This window comes from Gopherus evgoodei, chromosome 7, assembly GCF_007399415.2.
Source record: "Gopherus evgoodei ecotype Sinaloan lineage chromosome 7, rGopEvg1_v1.p, whole genome shotgun sequence".
Classification (NCBI taxonomy): Eukaryota; Metazoa; Chordata; order Testudines; family Testudinidae; genus Gopherus; species Gopherus evgoodei.
The window spans coordinates 116,759,137-116,778,757 of record NC_044328.1 but is presented as its reverse complement, the minus strand read 5'-3'; the positions used below and the strand labels follow the sequence as shown (position 1 = coordinate 116,778,757).

At 39.1% G+C, this 19,621-nt stretch overlaps 1 protein-coding gene and 1 long non-coding RNA gene across 14 annotated transcripts in view; one reads left to right on the top strand and one right to left on the bottom strand.

The window, feature by feature from the left end:
* The window catches only part of CNTN4 (contactin 4), a 643,980-nt gene that overhangs the window by 585,383 nt on the left and 38,976 nt on the right, over nt 1-19,621 (top strand). The gene's annotated exons all lie outside the window — the stretch shown is intronic.
* Nucleotides 1-19,621, bottom strand: part of LOC115654829 — an 82,218-nt gene that overhangs the window by 45,082 nt on the left and 17,515 nt on the right. For 6 of the 7 annotated variants that reach the window (XR_004001281.1, XR_004001282.1, XR_004001280.1 and 3 more), the window contains exon 2: nt 4,036-4,155. This is a non-coding gene — a long non-coding RNA (uncharacterized LOC115654829). Of the gene's footprint in view, nt 1-4,035; nt 4,156-4,648; nt 4,746-19,621 lie in introns of all 7 variants that reach the window. The other variant, XR_004001283.1, reaches the window with a different exon arrangement.

The window sequence follows — 19,621 nt, the reverse complement described above, 5'->3', positions numbered from 1 at the left end:
ACGGGTGTAGCTTGTAGCGCTGGGAAGGCGCTCCCAGCACTGCGGCACTGATTACACTGAGGCTTTACAGCATTGTATCTTGCAGCGCTCAGGGGGGTGTTTTTTCACACCCCTGAGCGCGAAAGTTGCAGCGCTGTAAAGTGCCAATGTAGCCAAGGCCTTAGCTGTAGTCTGTTAGAGTCCTTGCATGAATTATCCAGGGCAGTCCAAGAAGTTTCTTGGACATCTCTGTCCAGTAGCTTAAACTTTCCCTGTTTAAAGTTCAACAGACTGGAGATGGCAGGATCTTGCCCAGGGTCCAGTATTTATAGCTCTCTGGCAGGCTGACAAGCCGCTTTACAGAAATTGTCACAGCAAGTTGGATCTTCATTGTTAAACTACGACCCTTCTTTGAAGTTAACCTTCTGCTTCCCATGCATAAACAAACAAACCAGATACTGTACATTGATTTACATAAGGTAATTGCTAGCCACTCATTATAACAGGGATGGATAATTGATGACCATAAGTTATTATCATTAGTCTCATGCATTATATACGCATCTTTGGTTTTAAGACTGATTGAGTACAGTCACATACATCATCTAAAGAGACATGAAAAAGATTTAGCATCTATAAGTTAATTTGGTGACGTTGGTAAACTTCTAATAGGATATAGGTAAACCCGGACAAATACATTTAGCCTTTACTCTTGATTCTTATCACTACACATGAACAAGTTAGTGACTGCTAGTCTAATTAACCTTTGTTTGATACCCACACACAAGTGAATTGTCCTTATTACAACCCTATAAGGGTCATACTGGTTTGCCAGTGTCACAATACCCATTCAGAAAAAGGCATAGTTTCTGTAGACCAGCAATCAAAAAGAGGTAATTTGGGCTGCCTATGGCTTGATTTTCGGTAATCATATTTGATGGCACACTGTGTGTTGTCAACTAGTATCAGAGCCAAAACTCTTCAGTTACCCATCATCAAGAACTTTTAAATGGTCAAAAGAGAGGTAGAAAGACAATTGTAAATTATTAAGTAATGGAGGACCATTTTTATGGGGACTCATCGTATATGTGTAAGATGTGAGCATTCCATAAAAAGTAATACTAGTTTAAAGAAATAATTTTGGGTAAAGAAATCCCAATTTTGGCTTCAAAAAAAAACCCACTGTTGATCTCATGCTTCAACAAATCCAGTTTTTTTAGGTAAAATTCTGTGGGTAAAAATACGGGGGATATAGAGACATTTGACCTCTGATTTATTCATGGTTTTGTTTTGTGTTTTTCTTGTTTAGTTTTGGAGTAGAAAAATAAAATTGATTCCAACTTTGGTTTTCAGTAGAGAGACCATCTCTGTGCATTTCTTTACCACTTTCTAAAGAAAACTGTGATAATTTTCACATAGTCTGTTGAAACTAACCAATATGTGTAAGTATTGAAAAATGTTTCCTGTCTTCTGGCTCATAAACAGTTAGAAATCAGTAATGAACACTAAATTTTAGCAATTAACAAAAGCGATAACATTTGGCCATAAAATTGCAACTGAGTACATTCTCCCTAATTGGACTGTTTCCAATGACACCAATTGTTTTCTAGAACACACTAGTAGGATTAAATATGATCCAACGCATACACTGTATGAAAGTTATTCATTTCACTGATCCTTCTTTGTCACCTCCCCAAACTGTTGTAGCCATACCCCATGGGGCTGTCATGCTGGTAGTGGATCTTCTAAGCCAGTGGTTTTCAACAGTTTTTCATTTGCGGACCCCTAAAAAATTTTGAATGCAGGTGTGCTCCCCTTTGGAAATCTTAGACATAATCTGTGGACCCCCAGGGATCCATGGATAACAGGTTGAAAACCACTGTTCTGTGGTAACGAAAGCCTTCATGGACCCTCAGACATAGTCTGCTTCCCTCCTGGGGTCTGCAGACCACCGGCTGAAAAATCACTGTTCTAAGTTAAGCCTGGTCAGTAGTTGGATAGAAGTGAAAGCTGTGTTCTTGATGTCCAGTAGGTGTAATTTTGCAAGAGCAGTATTACAATTTCAAGCGGAATTCAAGTGTGTTGCCTAACTGCATTTCCCCCATAGTTTTAATTGGACTAAGTTATTCTTCACTTCTTCTTCTAAATACAGTAGTTGAATAGTTTCATTGTAGACCACTTTGGGATCATCATTGTGAGAGACAAGTCATTTCCACTCCAAATCATATATGTAGGGTCAAATATTCAGAAATCATCTTCAGAAATCAAAATTTGTAAGGGTATGCATTTTATGCATGCGAAACTTGCATTTAATAATACTTAGAACTTAGACATCTCCTTTCACCTGAGGATCTGAAAAAGTACTTGGAAACACTGACTATCGTTCAGAGAACACCCTTTTGAGGTAAAATAAATTGCATTATTTCAGTATCTCCATTTTTCAGATGAGTAAATTAAAGCACAGAGATTGCAAATTGTCCAAGGTCACACAGCAGAGCCAGGCTAGAACCCAGGATCCATGCTATAACCTTTGAGCCATATTCCCTTCACCCATCAAATTTTGCAGACACTGTTAAGGAAGACTGGTGAAAATGTGACCCACAGAGTATAAAATGTGTGCGTGCTGTAGAATGTGTGATTTTTACCATCCTCGTAGTTCTTGTTAGAATGTCTTTTCCTTTTGATTTTCTTAATGCCAACGTGACAAGCAGTACAGCCATGGACCATTAGCACTGTGTTCTAGTAGAGAAAGGTCAGTAACTTTCCATAACATTTGGCAAAGATTTTAGCAAACATAATGGCATACTGAACATGGCCCTCTTTTAGAGCCCCATCCAACTACCATCGAGTTTTTCCATTGACTTCTCTAGGAGCTGCGTCACTCCTATAATTGGTTAATTATTATAATTGGTTAACAACTGTATATTGTTATAAAACTGCATTCCTTAATTTATGATCATTGTTGAACAGAAAGTGCTTTGAGAAAAAATGCTTGTTTCTTTCCCTTTTTACATTTAAGTCAACTCTGATACCTAACAGATTTAAAAAGTGAATAGAACACACTCAGGCAGCTGAATTAAAGTGTAAAGTATAATACTTTTCACTTAGGAAAGGCTGCTCAAATGAAATAGATTACTTTTTTTTCTTGTAAACACTTACTGATCATAACAAATAAAACTTGTAAACATAATATGACTGTTTAGCCTCATTAAACTTGTAGCAGACACTTAATTTTTTCATGCAATTCAAATGGTGTTCTGTAGTACTGATTTAGTTTAATTGAACCATATTACCATGAGCAGATAATAAGAAATATATTGAAGATATCCATCTGGCTTGTATTGAAAACCTTGTGCATTTCATTCTCCACGGCTGTCACAGGCCTTACTAATTGCTTTATTTTGGCTGTTTTACAATCAGTATGATTTAGACATTAATGTGATAAAAGTCTTACTGGAGAAAAGCTAGATATTAAAAAGCATAGATCTCTGACCTACCTCACTTGCCAGTTTTGGACTTATCTCCAGCATTATTAAAGTTATATTTTTAACAGCAGAAATAAAAATATATTGACTCCTTCTCAGCTTCTTCTTTCAGTTCAGTTTCTTATTTTGCCTATCCAACTCTGATTTAAAGAAAGCTGGGTGCTGTGAAATGTCTATTTTATTAAATATTAAATTCAGAAGGATTTTCCTCCCCTATTTACTTTTAGTCAATTAGTGGTTTTAAACCAGATAATTGCACAGATAAATAAGCATGTCAAGACAGGAGCAAGTGTCTTGTGTTTCTAAATATTTCTGTTTCAGTATGTAACACTTATGGGAAAATGACTTTTTAAAAGAGGTCAGCAGTATGTCTACATTCCTTATAGAAAAGGAGAGGTTTTTCCATTTGTCGCCCTGTATTTTCAGCTTAAGCCCACAAGGCATAGCTAACAAATTTACACAAGCTCACATGTTAAGACTAAGAATTATTACAACCTCTCCTACCATAAAAAAAACAACTTAGAATAATTCATGAAAAGGTTCATGCCTTCCGTTTTAGGAATTTACTTACCCTCGCAGAGAAAGGAAAAGGTTCAAGAGGTCTCACTTAATTTCACTGTCAATAGATGATTCAGTCGATTTGCCTGTCGTTGAAGATCAAATCCATACAGCAGTTCAAAAAGGAGATGACCTGTAGGTTAAACACAAATGCTCAGTGAGATGAAAGCAGGTTAATTAACACAGTTTCATCAACTTGTTCCAATTTAGTTTAACATTATCCCTTTCAGAAAGGTTACAGTATTTTGAAGTTTTCTGAATACAAATGAAAGTTCAATGTTATTAAAATAAAAGCATTCTCAAAGCACACACAGTTGTTTTCTGATACATATATCTGATGCCTACTTACGTTTGCATCTGAGCGTGTATGTACACAAGCGAAAATATCAAGAATAAGTTACTTTGCACATGGCCAGATGGAAGCTGTTTTAATTTCATAGCAAGGGAAGACATGTAAAGAGCAGCAAGGGCCAGTTAACTGAAGATTATCAGCATGATGGTTGTGTTTACAATAAAGCGGATACATTTGGTTTATCATCCGACCTACTTTTCTCAGCTATCAGTAATAGAAAGTAGCTCAACTTTTGCTAGACTCTGACTAGCAAATGAGAATGTTTGTCACTTACAGCATATGAGAGAATCTTTGAATCCAGTAACTCTGGCAGCGACATCGTGGGAAGAAGGCCACAGTTGCGTTTAACAGATTAAGGCAGTTGGAGGTAGCTGCAGGTTAGAACAGGCATGATGAGCTGACTAACCTTTCCTGGATCACTAAGCTCTGACAGCTAACAATTTGTACAGCTAACGCCAATGTCTGCACCATAAGAATAAAAAGAAGAGTCCATTTCTAATTGGATACCGTAGGCCAGATTCTTAGTAGTGCAAATTTGAGTAGCTTCATGGACTTCATGGAGCTTCATCAATTTACACCTGCTGAAGATCTGGCTCAGTGAGTTTGTTTGTTCCTTTGACTGTTTTGATTCTTATAAAGTTAAACGTGACAGCTGTGCAGCCATGGCTTAAAATTCCTACTGTCCCAGAACACCCCAGTGCAGGAAAATCCCACATCATAGGGGCTAGTCAAACTGAGTGAGTGTCAACTCTTAGCATGTCTTCCTACTCATCCACTCCACTCTGAGGGGTGAGGTTTATCCCTTTCCAGAGCAGGCAGGGAATGGACCTCCAAACACGTCACCTTTACAAGAATGCCACAGATCTGGGCAGGGTGGGGGAGAGAGAGCAAGGGACTCTGCAGGATTGCCTCATATCTCCTCAGGGCTGCCCAGAGGATTCAGGGGTCCTGGGGTCTTCAGCAGCGTGGGGCCCCCACTTCAGCGGTAATTCAGCAGTGGGGGGTCCTTCCACTCCAGGATCCGCCACTGAATTGCCACAGAAGACCCAGCACTTCGGTGGTGGGTCCAGCTTCGATGGTAATTCTGTGGCGGGGGGTCCTTCCCCCCCCAGAGCGGAAGGACCGCCCTGGAGTGGAAGGACCCCCCCCGCTGCCGAATTACCGCCAAAGACCCAGAGTGGAAGAAGCTCCGGGGGCCCAGGCCCCGGGAGAGTTTTCCGGGGCCCCTGGAGCAAGTGAAGGACCCCGCTCCAGGGGCCCCAAAAAACTCTGGTGGAGGGGACCTGCGGCAAATGGACACCCTCCCACCCCCAGGCAGCCCTATATCTCCTTTGCTTTGGCAGCATGACTTCCGCAGGAGGGAGAAATTGCAGACAAGGTCGCTGTTCTCTTATGTTGTTATTTCCCTGATATTCTAATGGGAAAAGACACCACAGAGAACAGCACAATCCCTCCCTGAATATGCAACCCTATCTTGGATAGGGATAGCTTGTCATTGAGTCAATGGCTGTCAAAGTGTGGGGAGCAATCTGACTCCCCTCCATTCATGTTATTGAAGGAGAATGGAGACCTAAACCTAGATATTACACACATTGAAAATGTGACTGAATGTCTCAGTGCCTGGTGATAATCCAAAGGGAGTAGTGGGGAGGGAGGTAGAATGGGCAGCCGTGGCAAGAATTTTTCAGTGCTGAAAATTGTACACAGTGAAATTTGAAAACAGTCAGTCTGAAATCAGAGTAGCAGGAAGTCTCTTTCTAAAATCTAAATTACTGATCTAATGAAAAAGTTTATGTAAGATCTGGGTATTATTATTATTATTATTGTATTTACTAGTAAAAAATAGAGAGCGATGTGGTATAGTGATTCACTCACATCTCAACACTGGAGGCCTGAATTAATATCTTGACTTGGGTTACAATAGAAAGTGATCTTAATGATTTACGGCTAGACATAAGTTGCCCAGATAACCAAACTGTCTGATATATTTCAAGATGACGGATCTTCTCCACTCAAGAGAACCATGAATGTGAACGGCAAGGAGTGATGTTGCAGATAATGATAAAAGGGTATCAGCAGAGCTAGGTCGGATAGCTACTATGGTAGCTACCAGCACTGGCCAATTTATCCATGGTTTAACTGCATTGAAGTCAAGATGAATGCCCCAGTATGTCTGGAAGCAGGTACCATCTTTTCTTTATACACTTCTACCCCCATATAACGCTGTTCTCGGGAGCTAAAAAATCTTACCGCATTATAGGTGAAATCGTGTTATATCGAACTTGCTTTGATCTTCCAGAGTGCACAGCCCCGCCCCCCTGGAGCAGTGCTTTACAGCGTTGTATCCGAATTCGTGTTATATTGGGTAACATTATATCGGGGTAGAGGTGTGTGTATATATATACAGTGCCTAGAACAGCTGAGCTCAGATCCCTTATTATTGTATATACCCAATGCAAATAATAAGTAGTTTCAGCCAAAGCTAGCACTTTTAGTTGCTCACTTTTATGAACACTAAACCCGCTTTTATTTAACCATTTAAAAATGCTTGAAACTAAAGTTTGAAATATGAAAAATATTGTATATGTTGGTATACTAGTTGTCTCTGTTTGTATATCTTTATAAGTTAGCTCTTGAGTCTCACTATGAAGTGATCTACCTAAGGAAACCTGTGATTGACTTGGAATAAAAATCTGTGAAAGGGGAGCAATATTAGGGATGCTTTCTAATAATGCTTCATATTGTACTATTAGTCAGGAGTGGGAGCTGGAGATTTTCAGCCATCTCTGAAGAAGGGATGATCTTGAGAGTTTTTTATTCTACACATGATTTTTCATTGATCCTTCCACTTTTCTCTCCCATCAATGCCAGGAGGTTATCAGTAATAGAAGAAAAGCTCAGCTATTGAAATAAAAGTTTGCTGTCTCAAGATCTGTCAATGGGACAGGGAAACATTAATCAGTATCTTGCAGGATTCCCAAGTAAATTGAGAAGAGGTTATCATCTTCACCAGAAAACAAATTAGTCTCTTCTGAGCATGGACTTTTTTTAAAAAAGGTTTGTTTTGGAGGGTTTAGTTTGGTTGGGTTTCTTTCAGTTCTTGGCATTTGGTCCTTTTAGAAAGATGTGTTTTGTCTTCTGGGTTGGATGCAGTAATAGGGCAAAGGATCAACAGGTTATAGGCTAAAGATGTATTTTAAAATAAGAATTATCTACACTTATATGATGGTATTTCCTTCTATTATGCAGTCATGTCCCAGGGTCTACTTGCCATTCCCCGCTTGGTCCATATACAGGCAGGATGTAACTTTACATGGAAGGCCTGATCCCACACTCCTTATCTTTTTGTGCAAGTCCAAAATACGTTAGGTTGGAACCAAACAAAGTGAGCTGTAACAGCCAAAGGTCGTGTTATGACCTATACCTCTGCATATATAACAGTAAGTTAATATAGCCTGCAATCTAGTTTGTTTCTTTATTGTATTACAAAAGCACAGTGTGGTTTTTAGTGTGGTTTCTAAAAGGCTTAAGGGTCTTAGACTTGACATTTGTGTTATAGAATCATTTCTTTCAGGGAGCTATTTGCTAACACTACTACTAATTTTCTTCTAATTATAAAATAGTGGCAGCAGATGCTGTTTAGAGTAATACTTTGGTTAATGTCCTCTGTGGGATTGACTCAACAACCCAACCTGCAGAGAAACCATCATAATAACAACAGGCTGAAAACTGAGGTGGTAATTTTTCCGGAGGAAAAATAACTGTAGGTCTCAGTGTGAAACTCTTTGCTTTGTTCTTCTTTTACAGTGTCTTTTTGTTCCTTCACAGATTCCAATATACAGTAATAGAATTTGGTTTCCAGTAAAATCAACTCTGATAGGCCACTTCCTGTCTGATAGTCCACTTCCTGTCCAAAAGCATTTTAAGGTGGGAACAGGGTTTTTCAGACACAACAATGGGGAGAGGGGAAGGAGAGGGAAATTGTGCTTCAACTCAGAGATAAAAGGCCTGATTCTCAGCTAGAGCTAAGCAATGTAGCTCTCTTAAAGTCAAAGAAGCTAAGTCAATTTACACCAGTTGAAAAACTGCCTGTGTTTTTACTTTAAATGTAGGGCTGCGAGTTTTGTTCAACTTGCTAAATAGAATAAAGACTGGAAGTCTGGCCCAGTGATAGTGCTATTTAAAAAAAAATTAATACTTTGTGACATTCAGTTCTCTGCATCACTGAGGGAGTCACAGATAGAGAAAATAATTGAACATTGGTTAACTAGTATGAAAACACTTGGCGCTGTTTATTTTTTGAAAGTTTTTCTTCACCCCCTTTTGTCTCAGGTTGCTGAATTGAGGGCCGCATTTGCTAATTTTATCCTCAGATATTTACAATACTGAATTTCTGCTGGACATTTTCAGCATAGTCCTTTGATGCACATTCTACAGCCAAGACTTTCAAAAGTGTCTGGTGATCTTGAATGCCTAGATTGTGATACTGCCTAAAGGTCTGGATTTTAGAAAGGGCTGATAAGACACCCTTTAAAAATCAGGTCCTTCACTGGTACTTCCAGAGGGGCACCAAAAAAGTGAGTCATTAAGAATTACTAATTAACCCCTGTAAATGAAAGACAATATGTAGCCGTATTTAGATATGTCAGCAGGTGGCACTGTTACGTAGTCCTGGATGTTCTTTTTCTCAGTGTGCAAGCACTGTTCAGTCTTGGAAAAAATGATTGTATTATTGTTAGTTTTGTTATGTAGTTTCTTCTTGTGGGACTTATGGCAAGCAATAAGACGGAGCTGCTCTCTGCCTTAATCTTGCTAGTTAGGGTCAATTCTTGTGGCAGAGTTGCCCCTTGGGAGCCAGGCATTGGTGTTCAGAGTGAGATGCCAGAAAGTGGATTGTTTGTGTGCTGTTTGTGACCATGACTGTTCAAGGACTGATGTATCTAGTGTAAAATAAAAAAAAGTTGCACTAAGACTATACCTAGACTCCACATCATTGATTTCTCCTCCAGCAGGGAACCAAACTTCAAGGCCCTGATATCTGCTTCTGCTCAACAGAGGACGATAGATAGAATTTTGTCTTTCACACCTTGAAGAAGTTTGTAAAACTTGCAATAAATTGGCATGAAATCAGGAATGTTTTATTTTTTTAAATGTGCAAGAGGTGTCCTTCAGTAACCCAGTACAGTTCAAATGAAATGTTATGGCCAGTAACTATGTTATTCTGGGGCAAAACATGAACTTTTGTGAAATAAACATTAGAACTTGACTCTTAGCCAAATGGAAGAAAAAGGAGATGTTTTCCTGTGGCTTTATCTGCAACATGAATTGAGATCTAAAAGACAAGTGTGTGGCCTTTATATTTTTTACTATAACATCTGAGAGACAAAATACTTATCTGTTGAGTATGATCCCCTGAAATAGATTGTTGTCACCACCTAAGACATGTACAATCAAAATAATGGCACCAGGATATGGGCAGCTATATACCAAGATAATGCTCCCCATCCATTCCCAAACACACACATGCACATATGCATGTGTCCATATACTGGTATACAGCTGCCCTATATATATATATATATATATATTTGTGTCCTATAAAATAATACAAAGTACAGATTTGTAAAGAACCTTCATTACAAAATATAATACCTAAGAGTTTTGTCTTAATGAATAAAACTGACACAAAATACAGCTTGACATTTTTATCCATTTCAAGCAGCCAGATATAACAGTTAATATTTTACATCTGATTAACATAGCACAACATCTGAGCAGGAAGAGAAGGAAACGAGTGAGAGAAGATGAGAAAAGGGTGATATAAAAGAACTGAATAGGGAAAAATCAGAAGAGAGGGGTATCCAGTTTTGTCTCATTATTACCTTGTGCCCTCTCTCTCTCTCCAGTCATATCTATGTCTTGTCTAGACCAGGTCTACACAAGGAAATTAGGTCGATATAACTATGTTGCTTGGGGTTGTGAAAAATCCACACACACCACCCCAAGTTGTCATGATATGAATCCCCACTCTGAACCTTAGCGTCCAAAAGATGGGATACCAGCATGAACCCCCCTAAGCTTAATTACTAGCTTAGAAATGATAGAGTTGCCACCACCCAAAAGTTTTGGGGCACTTTTGACTCCCCAAATTTTTCCCTGGGGACTCCAAGACCCAAAACCCCTTGGGTCTCACAACAAAGGGAAATAAACGATTCCCCCCCCCTTTCTTTCTCCCAGATACTCTCCTCCCTCGGTTACACTGGGAGATCATTGTGATTCAACTCCTTGAATCTAAAACAGAGAGGAATTTTACCTTCCCCCCTCCTCTTTTCCCCTGTCCCAGAGGCAATATAGATTTAACCTTTGTGAATCTAAAACAAAGAGGAAATTTACCTTTCCCCCACCTTCTCTCCTTTTTCCCACCAATTCCCTGGTGAGTACAGACCCGCTCCCCTTGGGTCTTACACAAGATAACCAAAAAATCAATCAGGTTTTTAAAAGAAAAAGCTTTTAATTAAAGAAAGAAAAAAAGTAAAAACTATTTTTGTAAAATTAAGATGGAACATGTTACAGGGATTGTTAGCTTCACTTAGACCAGGGGGATCTTCCCTCGCAACTTACGTATATAAGTATAAGAAACAGAGTTAAAATTCTTCCAGCAAAATAAACATTTGCAAATAAAGAAAACAATCCAAAAGACTAAACCGCCTTTCTAACTGGTACTTACTAAATTGAACAGAATAGGCTGTTTTAGAAGATGGGAGGAATCGGTTACATGTCTGGCTTTTTTTAATCCCAAGAGAGAACAAAAACCCCGCGAAACAGCCCAAAACAAAGGCTTCCTGTCATAAACAGATAGCTAAGGGTTAATGTCTCTTACACCTGGAAAGAGGTAACCTGAAGCACCTGACCAGAGGACCAATCAGGAAACCAGGCTTTTCAGGTCTGGGTGGAGGGAAGTTTGTGTCTGAGTTCTTTTGTCTTCTGCCTGTCTCTCTCTCGGCTATGGGAGGATTTCTGTCTCTTGCTTTCTAATATTCTGTTTCCCAGTTGTAAGTACAAAAGATCAGATAGTGATTTATATGTTTTTTTGTATTTTACATGTGTGTAGTGGCTGGAGTGTTTTGAATTGTATTCTTTTTGAATAAGGCTGTTTATTCATATTCCTTTTAAGCAATTGACCCTGTATTTGTCACCTTAATATAGAGAGACCTTTTTATGTATTTTTTCTTTCTTTTTACATAAAGCTTTCTTTTTAAGACCTGTTGGAGTTTTTCTTTAGTGGGGAGCTCCAGGGAATTGAGTCTGTGCTCACCAGGGAATTGGTGGGAGGAAGAAGTCAGGGGGAAATCTGTGTGTGTTAGATTTACTAGCCTGACTTTGCATTCCCTCTGGGTGAGGGGGGAAGGAAAATTAGCTCTCGGTACTTCTGTTTTCCAAGGCTGGAAACGGGGAGGGTGGAATCCCTCTGTTTAGATTCACGGAGTTTGCTTCTGTTTATCTCTCCAGGAACCCAGGGAGGGAATACCTGGAAGGGAGAAGGGAAGGGAAATGGTTTATTCCCCTTTGTTGTGAGACTCAAGGAATTTGGGTCTTGGGGTCCCCAGGGAAGGTTTTTGGGGGGACCAGAGTGCCCCAAAACACTCTAATTTTTTGGGTGGTGGCAGCTTTACCAGGTCCAAGCTGGTAACTAAGCTTGGAGGTTTTCATGCTAACCCCCATATTTTGGACACTAAGGTCCAAATCTCGGACTAGGTTATGACACTTCCCTCCACCAAGATTTGAAAGTATTTTGTTTCCTGATTGGTCTTCTTGTCAAGTGTTTCAGGTTTACTGTTTGTTAACCCTTTACAGGTAGAAGAGACATTAACCCTTAACTATTTGTTTATGACACGAGTGACACAGTTAAACTGACCTAATCCCTGATGTAAACAGCTCCATTGATCTAGCTACCACCTCTCGGGAAGATGGAGTGCCTATACCAACAGGAGAAGCCTTCCTGGCGGCATAAGTAGGTCTTCACTGGAGCACTACATGGGCCCAGCTGTAGCATTTTAAGTATCAAGCTGCCCTAAGACTGTACGCTCCATGAGGCAGTGGATGTCTGTTCTGTTTTACAGTGCCAAGCACAGTGGGGCTCCAATCTATGACTGGGGCCTTCTGTGGCTACCACAATACAAATAATAAGTAATAATAAATTCACCAACTTTGATTCCAGCAACTTCAGCTTTCTGGGAAGTGGTCATCAGACAAAAGGATAGTGTCCATAAATGGCTGAGAGTATGATAGTCTGTGTAGTAAACGTCCTGGAAGGCCTAGATTTTGGCCTAACCCTTGGGACCAATGACCAATTCATGGTATGACATCCATGATACTAGCGATTAGAAACTAATGCTAATGTTCATTGGAAATCCTGGTTTTCCATTGATGTCTAATGGTATTCTTTAGCTTTGGTGACCCCGGAGATATTATACATTAAAAATGATTTATTTTGATCTTACTGTTGCATGTTCACTAAATTCTGAGCTTTAGAATAACTTATTGGCCTACATCCTGGGTATGGAGGCAGCAAAGCAGAGATAAATATGGTGGCGTGACGGGCATGTAGAGAGATGTAAGAATACATACAAATTCCATACAAATTCACAAACTATATCAATCACCTTATAGCTGATGTGTTTGAGTGCATGCATATTGATTATTTTTTATTGCTCGCCTGTAGCCCCTAGAAAATTTAAGCCAGCACTTCTCTATATTTACAATCATTATCATTCTAAACATATTTTAAAACACCCAAATCAACAATCTCAGCAGGCTGCATTGTTCAAAGTGGCAAAATTCTTTTGGATGCTGGTCATGTGGTAGTAGAACACATTGCATGTCATCACATTTGTGCAGTAACAATGGCTTGTTGCAAGGGGAACTGATGATTGATCCTTGATGACTTTGTAATTTATCAAAGACCAGATATGATTGCTCCTGTATCTGATTAACCTTCCTTGTAAGATGGCCATCATTTTTTGTAATGACAGTAGATTATTCCATACTTGCAAAGATGGATATCAGCTAGTATTAATCAATAGCCTGCAAAAGGCGACACCTTGAATTCACTAGTTTATCTATAAAGTCTGTCAAAAATGGTACAATCGTTTGTCAAATATACCAATTTCATATAAGGTACTTCTGAAGTGAAAGTGCCTTTTATTTTAGTGCAAAATACAAAGCGATACATGTATAGCAAAATGTATGCTTTGTTTTCCTAGCGTAATCAGGCACCAATGCTGACTGCTATAAAAGAGCAAGTAAAAATTTCTCTGAGTGACAGGTTTGATTGTCATTTCCAAACCCCATTACATAAGATTCTCTTTGTCACATTTGTATGGAGAGAGCTTGATTTAATAAGATAGCATTGCACAGGATAAAATGGAGGTTAAAATGAAGTATTGTTCCCTGTTCTTACTTAAGAAACACCCTTTATGCCCTCTCTCTGGACCAGATATATTTTCATTTATTTTGTCTTCATGGTGCTATAATGGTGCATCCCTCCCTGGTATCCTTTCATGCAATTCCATTCTTAATGCGTTTTCAGATTTAAATTAACCTTCATTTACTATTCAGCCACACAAAGTGTGTATTTCAGTATGCAAAAATGCTTGTCTGACTGCCTGGTCCTTTTCTGGGAGATGGGAGGTGTTAATTCCTGGGAGGGAAACTCTTACGTCATGTTTAGACAGTTTTCAATCTCTGGGAAGCTTTTTTCCAATGTCATTTTAAGAAATGCATTAATAAATTGTACCAAAACTGCCGTTCAGGTATGAATGGAGCTAAGAAGGAAACAGCCCCTCTTAAAAGTGAACAGATGGACAGCTTAGTAGGAAAAGCAATGGAACAGTATTTTGCTCACATTTTACTTAAAAAGATAAATTGCCCATGTTAAAATGAAATGGATGCTTCCTAACAGAAAATGGCTCAAGAGACACTGTAACATGCATCTAAAAAGTATATAAGCTCTCTCTTTATAAAATGTGGTTCTAACATAGCAAAGACTAAACATGTTAAGTTGCCAGGGTTGATATCATGCAGAGCCCCACTCAGGAAAGCTGTTAAGCATGTGCTTAATTGCTGAATCAGGGATGAGCTGCTGAATCAGGACCTTTGCTCCTTCAGGAAAGACCACATTTCTCCCCCTCACTCCCAATTATATACAGAGCTATAAATCACTGACATCCCTTATTACAGAAAAGTATGGCAGGAGTATATAGTAACACTATGGGATAACTTTTCAAAAGCACCTAAGTCCTATTTTGAAAAGTGACTCAGGCACTTAGGAGATGAAGTCCCATTGACTTGTCATGATACATTTTATTCTATATCTGACAATATCATACCACTGCAGAAAATAATAACAGTCAAATGCTATACATTTTTTTAGATGGATCATGCCTTACAAATTAGTTCCTTTGCTTGAGAGCACACATGTACATGGAAACATATACTGGTATATGAAAAGAGCAATCCTGAGTCTCATTTATGATATGTGGACCATTCTGTGCTGTTGCCTTCCTGTAAGATTGACAGCATATAAGTGAAAGCAATGCAGGTGGATGCTGTGATTTTGTAAAACAGAAGATTTTGTTTAACCGTTCACCTTTGCTCTGACCTTTCCCCGTTCCTTACTAAAACGAATTTTGGCCATGCCCCATAAACTATTCAAACAATCCATTAGGATAGCTGTAGAAATTAGCATAGCAAACTATCACATGTTAGTTTAGCTATTCACAGGTTATTAATCTTCTCAGTTCAGGGTCACATTTTCCTGTCCTCAGCATTTTTCACAGTGTCTGATGATGTCTAGAGTGTTAAGAGGTCCCAGAAGTTTGATAGTCACCAAGCTTCAGATGCTTTTGACTTTGTCAATGGGCAGTTCTTGTATAAATGTTGCATTAGCAAATTTAAAAAAAGGGAGGGAGATGTTGCTTGTCTGAATATTTAGTGTATTCCTGTGGGTGATTTCCAGTCTTTGATCACATATCAAAAGCAGAGTGATTTAAATGCTACTGTTGATTTGTATTATCTCTAGTCACTGTCTTGTCCTGCAAGGTCTTTCATAGATTGTCAGGCTAGAAGAGACCATTGTGACCATCTAGTCTGACTCATACATAACACGTTATAAAATGTCACCCATTAAAAGACCTGCATTATGACCAATCATTCTTGGTTGAGCTAGAACATTCTATTGTAGAAAGTCATCCAGTCTTGATTTAAAGTCTCCAAATAATGGAGCACATACCATATCCCTTGCTAAACTGTTCCAATGGTTAATTATCCTCTCTATTGAGAATTTGCATTTTGTTATGTCTTTGTGGGATGCAGGCATATGCTAGGGACCTGGATGATGATTATAGATTTTTAAGGCCAAATTCAAAGGTAACATAAATGGCAGCATAAGTTTACGTGTCACCTCATCGTTGTAAGTGGGTGAATTTGGTTCAATCATTGGAATTTACTTTTTCATTGTGTTTTCATTGGGTCATTACCCTGGTCCCATTTACCTGGATAGGTAGATATTCTGCCTGTGTTACATGGATGCCTTAGGCTTTTAACACTTCAGTTTAATCTGTATCTGCTAGCTCACATTGCCACTTTTAAGGCAGTCATTGTTTTCTTTAGAAGTTTGACAAATTTGATGATGACACCAAGACTGTTGATGAGCATATTTGCATGATAACCCAAGTTTTATTTCTGCCTGCTCAAAAACGACAGTGTGGCATTCAATCTTCACTGTCTGCACAGGCAAAAATGTCACCTACTTATGGATGTTTAAAAAAAAATCTGTGTGTCTTTTTACTCTCTCTTTTCTGTCACAGTGCTGACTGTTATCGATCTGCTTCTGGGGGCTTTTCCAACCACTTCATGTGGTCCCCCATCTGCTTAATCTCTCTCCCTGTTTATCAATATGCCCTTTTGTTACAAGCATCCTGCTTCTTGACCAAACTACAACTGCAAGTACTTCTGGTTCCATCACATTATCATCTATAGAAACAGAAGAAGAGGTTATTTAATTTATATCCTAGCTAATTTATATCAAAACATTGGCAGACACCCAAATAACCCTTTCCCGGAGAATTAAAGTCAGCCCTAGCATGGCAAGGGAAAAGGCCACTGAGTTATTTACATAATGCAATAATTTAGTCACCGACCAAGAATGACCATAAACATCACTCATAAAATAGATCATCACTGACTCCAAATATTTTCATTTTCTCTCTCTTTCTGCTTTATTCTACTGTCCAGAACTTAGGTGGAGGTGTATACAAGTTTTTGCAGTTTTGTAATTCTCTTCTCCTCTTTTGAACAATTCTGACTTCTTTTTTGCCTAGAACAAACCTTGAAAATATATTTTGAAATCACACACACACCCTCTCCATGTAAGGTTTCCTGTTAAACTTACATTCGGGCACCAAGTGTGGTTTAGTTTATGCCATTAAAATATTCCTGGAAAATGGTGAGATCATCTCTTATCTTACTGGTGTTTTGTTACCCTTACAAGACAACCTAGCTTCTTAACCCCTGATGTTGAAGCCAAAAGTCAGCAAGCAAAATTTCAACAACACCAAAATGACCTAAATTTGAAGGTGCAAACATCTGCTTACTCAGGTGAGATACATGTGCAAGGAATGCTTTAAAATTCTGCAGTTTACACAAAGGAAGATAAGACTCAGTCTTACTTGAAACCAACATAATGCTCTATAATGCAGGGCAAAATCTAGGGCATACTGCTTTGCTGCCCATTATCTCCCTTCATAATGGATTTCCAAAGTAAGACACATCCAAGGCAAAATGAAATGCCTGGGAGCAGTTTCGGCTATATCCGTCTAATCACTGGTCCTTGCCAATTGAAACTAAGTAATAGAGATCTTTGAACAGCTACTTATGGCAAAAATAAATAAATCAAACAAAAATATTTAAAAAATCATCTCCAAAATTCGGGGGTTATAATTTATCTTTAAAAAAATGAATGTACATCTAAATCCTTGTAAAGTTGTATGACTGCCTAAGCAAAAAATCAACTTTGAAAGTTAATTCTGATGTTTGCATCAGAAAATCAGGTAGTTAAATGGGTGGGGCTTTTATTTGCACTTATAGACTCATAGACTCTAGGACTGGAAGGGACCTCAAGAGGTCATTGAGTCCAGTCCCTTGCCCTCATGGCAGGACCAAATACTGTCTCGACCATCCCTAACAGACATTTATCTAACCTACTCTTAAATATCTCCAGAGATGGAGATTCCACAACTTCCCTAGGCAATCTATTCCAGTGTTTAACTACCCTGACAGTTAGGAACTTTTTCCTAATGTCCAACCTAAATCTCCCTTGCTGCAGTTTAAGCCCATTGCTTCTTGTTCTATCATTGGAGGCTAAGGTGAACAAGTTTTCTCCCTCCTCCTGATGACACCCTTTTAGATACCTGAAAACTGCTATCATGTCCCCTCTCAGTCTTCTCTTTTCCAAACTAAACAAACCCAATTCCTTCAGCCTTCCTTCATAGGTCATGTTCTCAAGACCTTTCATCATTCTTGTTGCTCTTCTCTGGACCCTCTCTAATTTCTCCACATCTTTCTTGAAATGCGGTGCCCAGAACTGGACACAATACTCCAGTTGAGGCCTAACCAGCGCAGAGTAAAGCGGAAGAATGACTTCTCGTGTCTTGTTTACTTGAAAATCATTTCATATTCACAACTGCAGGCACAATTGTTTGTATCTACAAAAATAGATGTGGAATGGAGGCAATAGAAAAAATATAGCCCTATATCTGCTTTTGCTATGGGTATGCACATCAGGGTCAAGTGAGGCCTATGAGATCAGACACAAAAATGAATCAATGTAATTTATTGAACTAGCCTTTCAATATTGTTATTCAAAGTAAATTTCTCCAGAATGAACCATGAATGCACAATCAAAAGGGATAACTTAATGCTTTTGAGTGGAATTTAGTAAAAACTGTGGGCTATTATTCTTCCACGGGAGAAGGTGGGGTGGAGAGAGAAGTGTTCCTAACATTGTTAAATACCTGAAGCCATAGAATGGCTGGCCTCAAATATGTAACTACTGCATAAATCCCTAGATGCTAAAACTTTACTGAACCTTTTAGCTAACCCTGTTATGTCTTGTCTGATTACTGTACATCAACAGCAAAGGCAACATTCTGTCCATTTTCAATAGCGTTGGACTTGATCCTTTGTGCTTGGCATTGCTTTCCTTTGTCTTACTGCTTGTTTAAAGCATCTGGTCATTGAACATAAACTCCTGCACTTGAGCATTCATGCTTGAACCTGAAATTACCTTGTCATTGACATTGGCTTTCATTAAACATCTAACAGACACCCTGGCATGCTCCAATGACAATACATGGTACAGGAAGTCAGCACATTGTGTGCTGAAATGGCCTTGGCCTATACAGCGTTCTCCCTTCTCCTCTTCATTGCTTTCTCCAGCAGCCACTTCGGCCATTCTTTGCTAGAGCTACACAGGCATTGCCTCCAAGTCAGCTGCTAATATGTGGGTACCAAATGGTACCCAGGAGCTTGAAGAAAACTCCATGAGTTACCTGAGCAAAGACTCACTTTCTTTCTTCGAGGTAAAGAGCCAGACCAGGTTTGTTCTCCCTCCATGAGCTAGCTTCAGTTCTTTTGTATGTAAAACATGGGAGGTAACTGTCCCAATTTGTTTGGCACTGGTAAGATCTCAGCTGGAGTACTGTGTCCAGTCCACTCTAAGAAACATGTATAAACTGAAGAGTGTTCAGAGGCAAAATACAAGTTGTCTAGCTATAAGGGTAATTAAGCACAGCAATAGGCTTCCAGAGAAAGCTGTGGAATCCCTGACACTGCCGGTTTTAAAGAACAGCTTAGACAAACACCTGTCAGGGATAGTCTAGGTATACTTGTCCTGCCTCAGTGCAGGAGGCTGGACTTGATGACCTGTCAAGGTCCTTTCTGGCCCTACATTCTGTGGTAATAGTCTAGTCTCCTGAAGACTATAATACTTCGATGTAAGTTTGGGTGGTGGGTTTAGTGTGTGGATGCTGGGTGGCATTGATGGCATGTGATATGCAGAAGGTCAGGCTAGATGATCTTGTGGTCCTTTCTGGTCTTAAACTCTGACTCTATGAAGCTCTTTGGGGATCTGGGTCTGGGTCTTCAAATATGCTTATACAGTGAGAAGCAAAATGCTAATCTTCTGGAG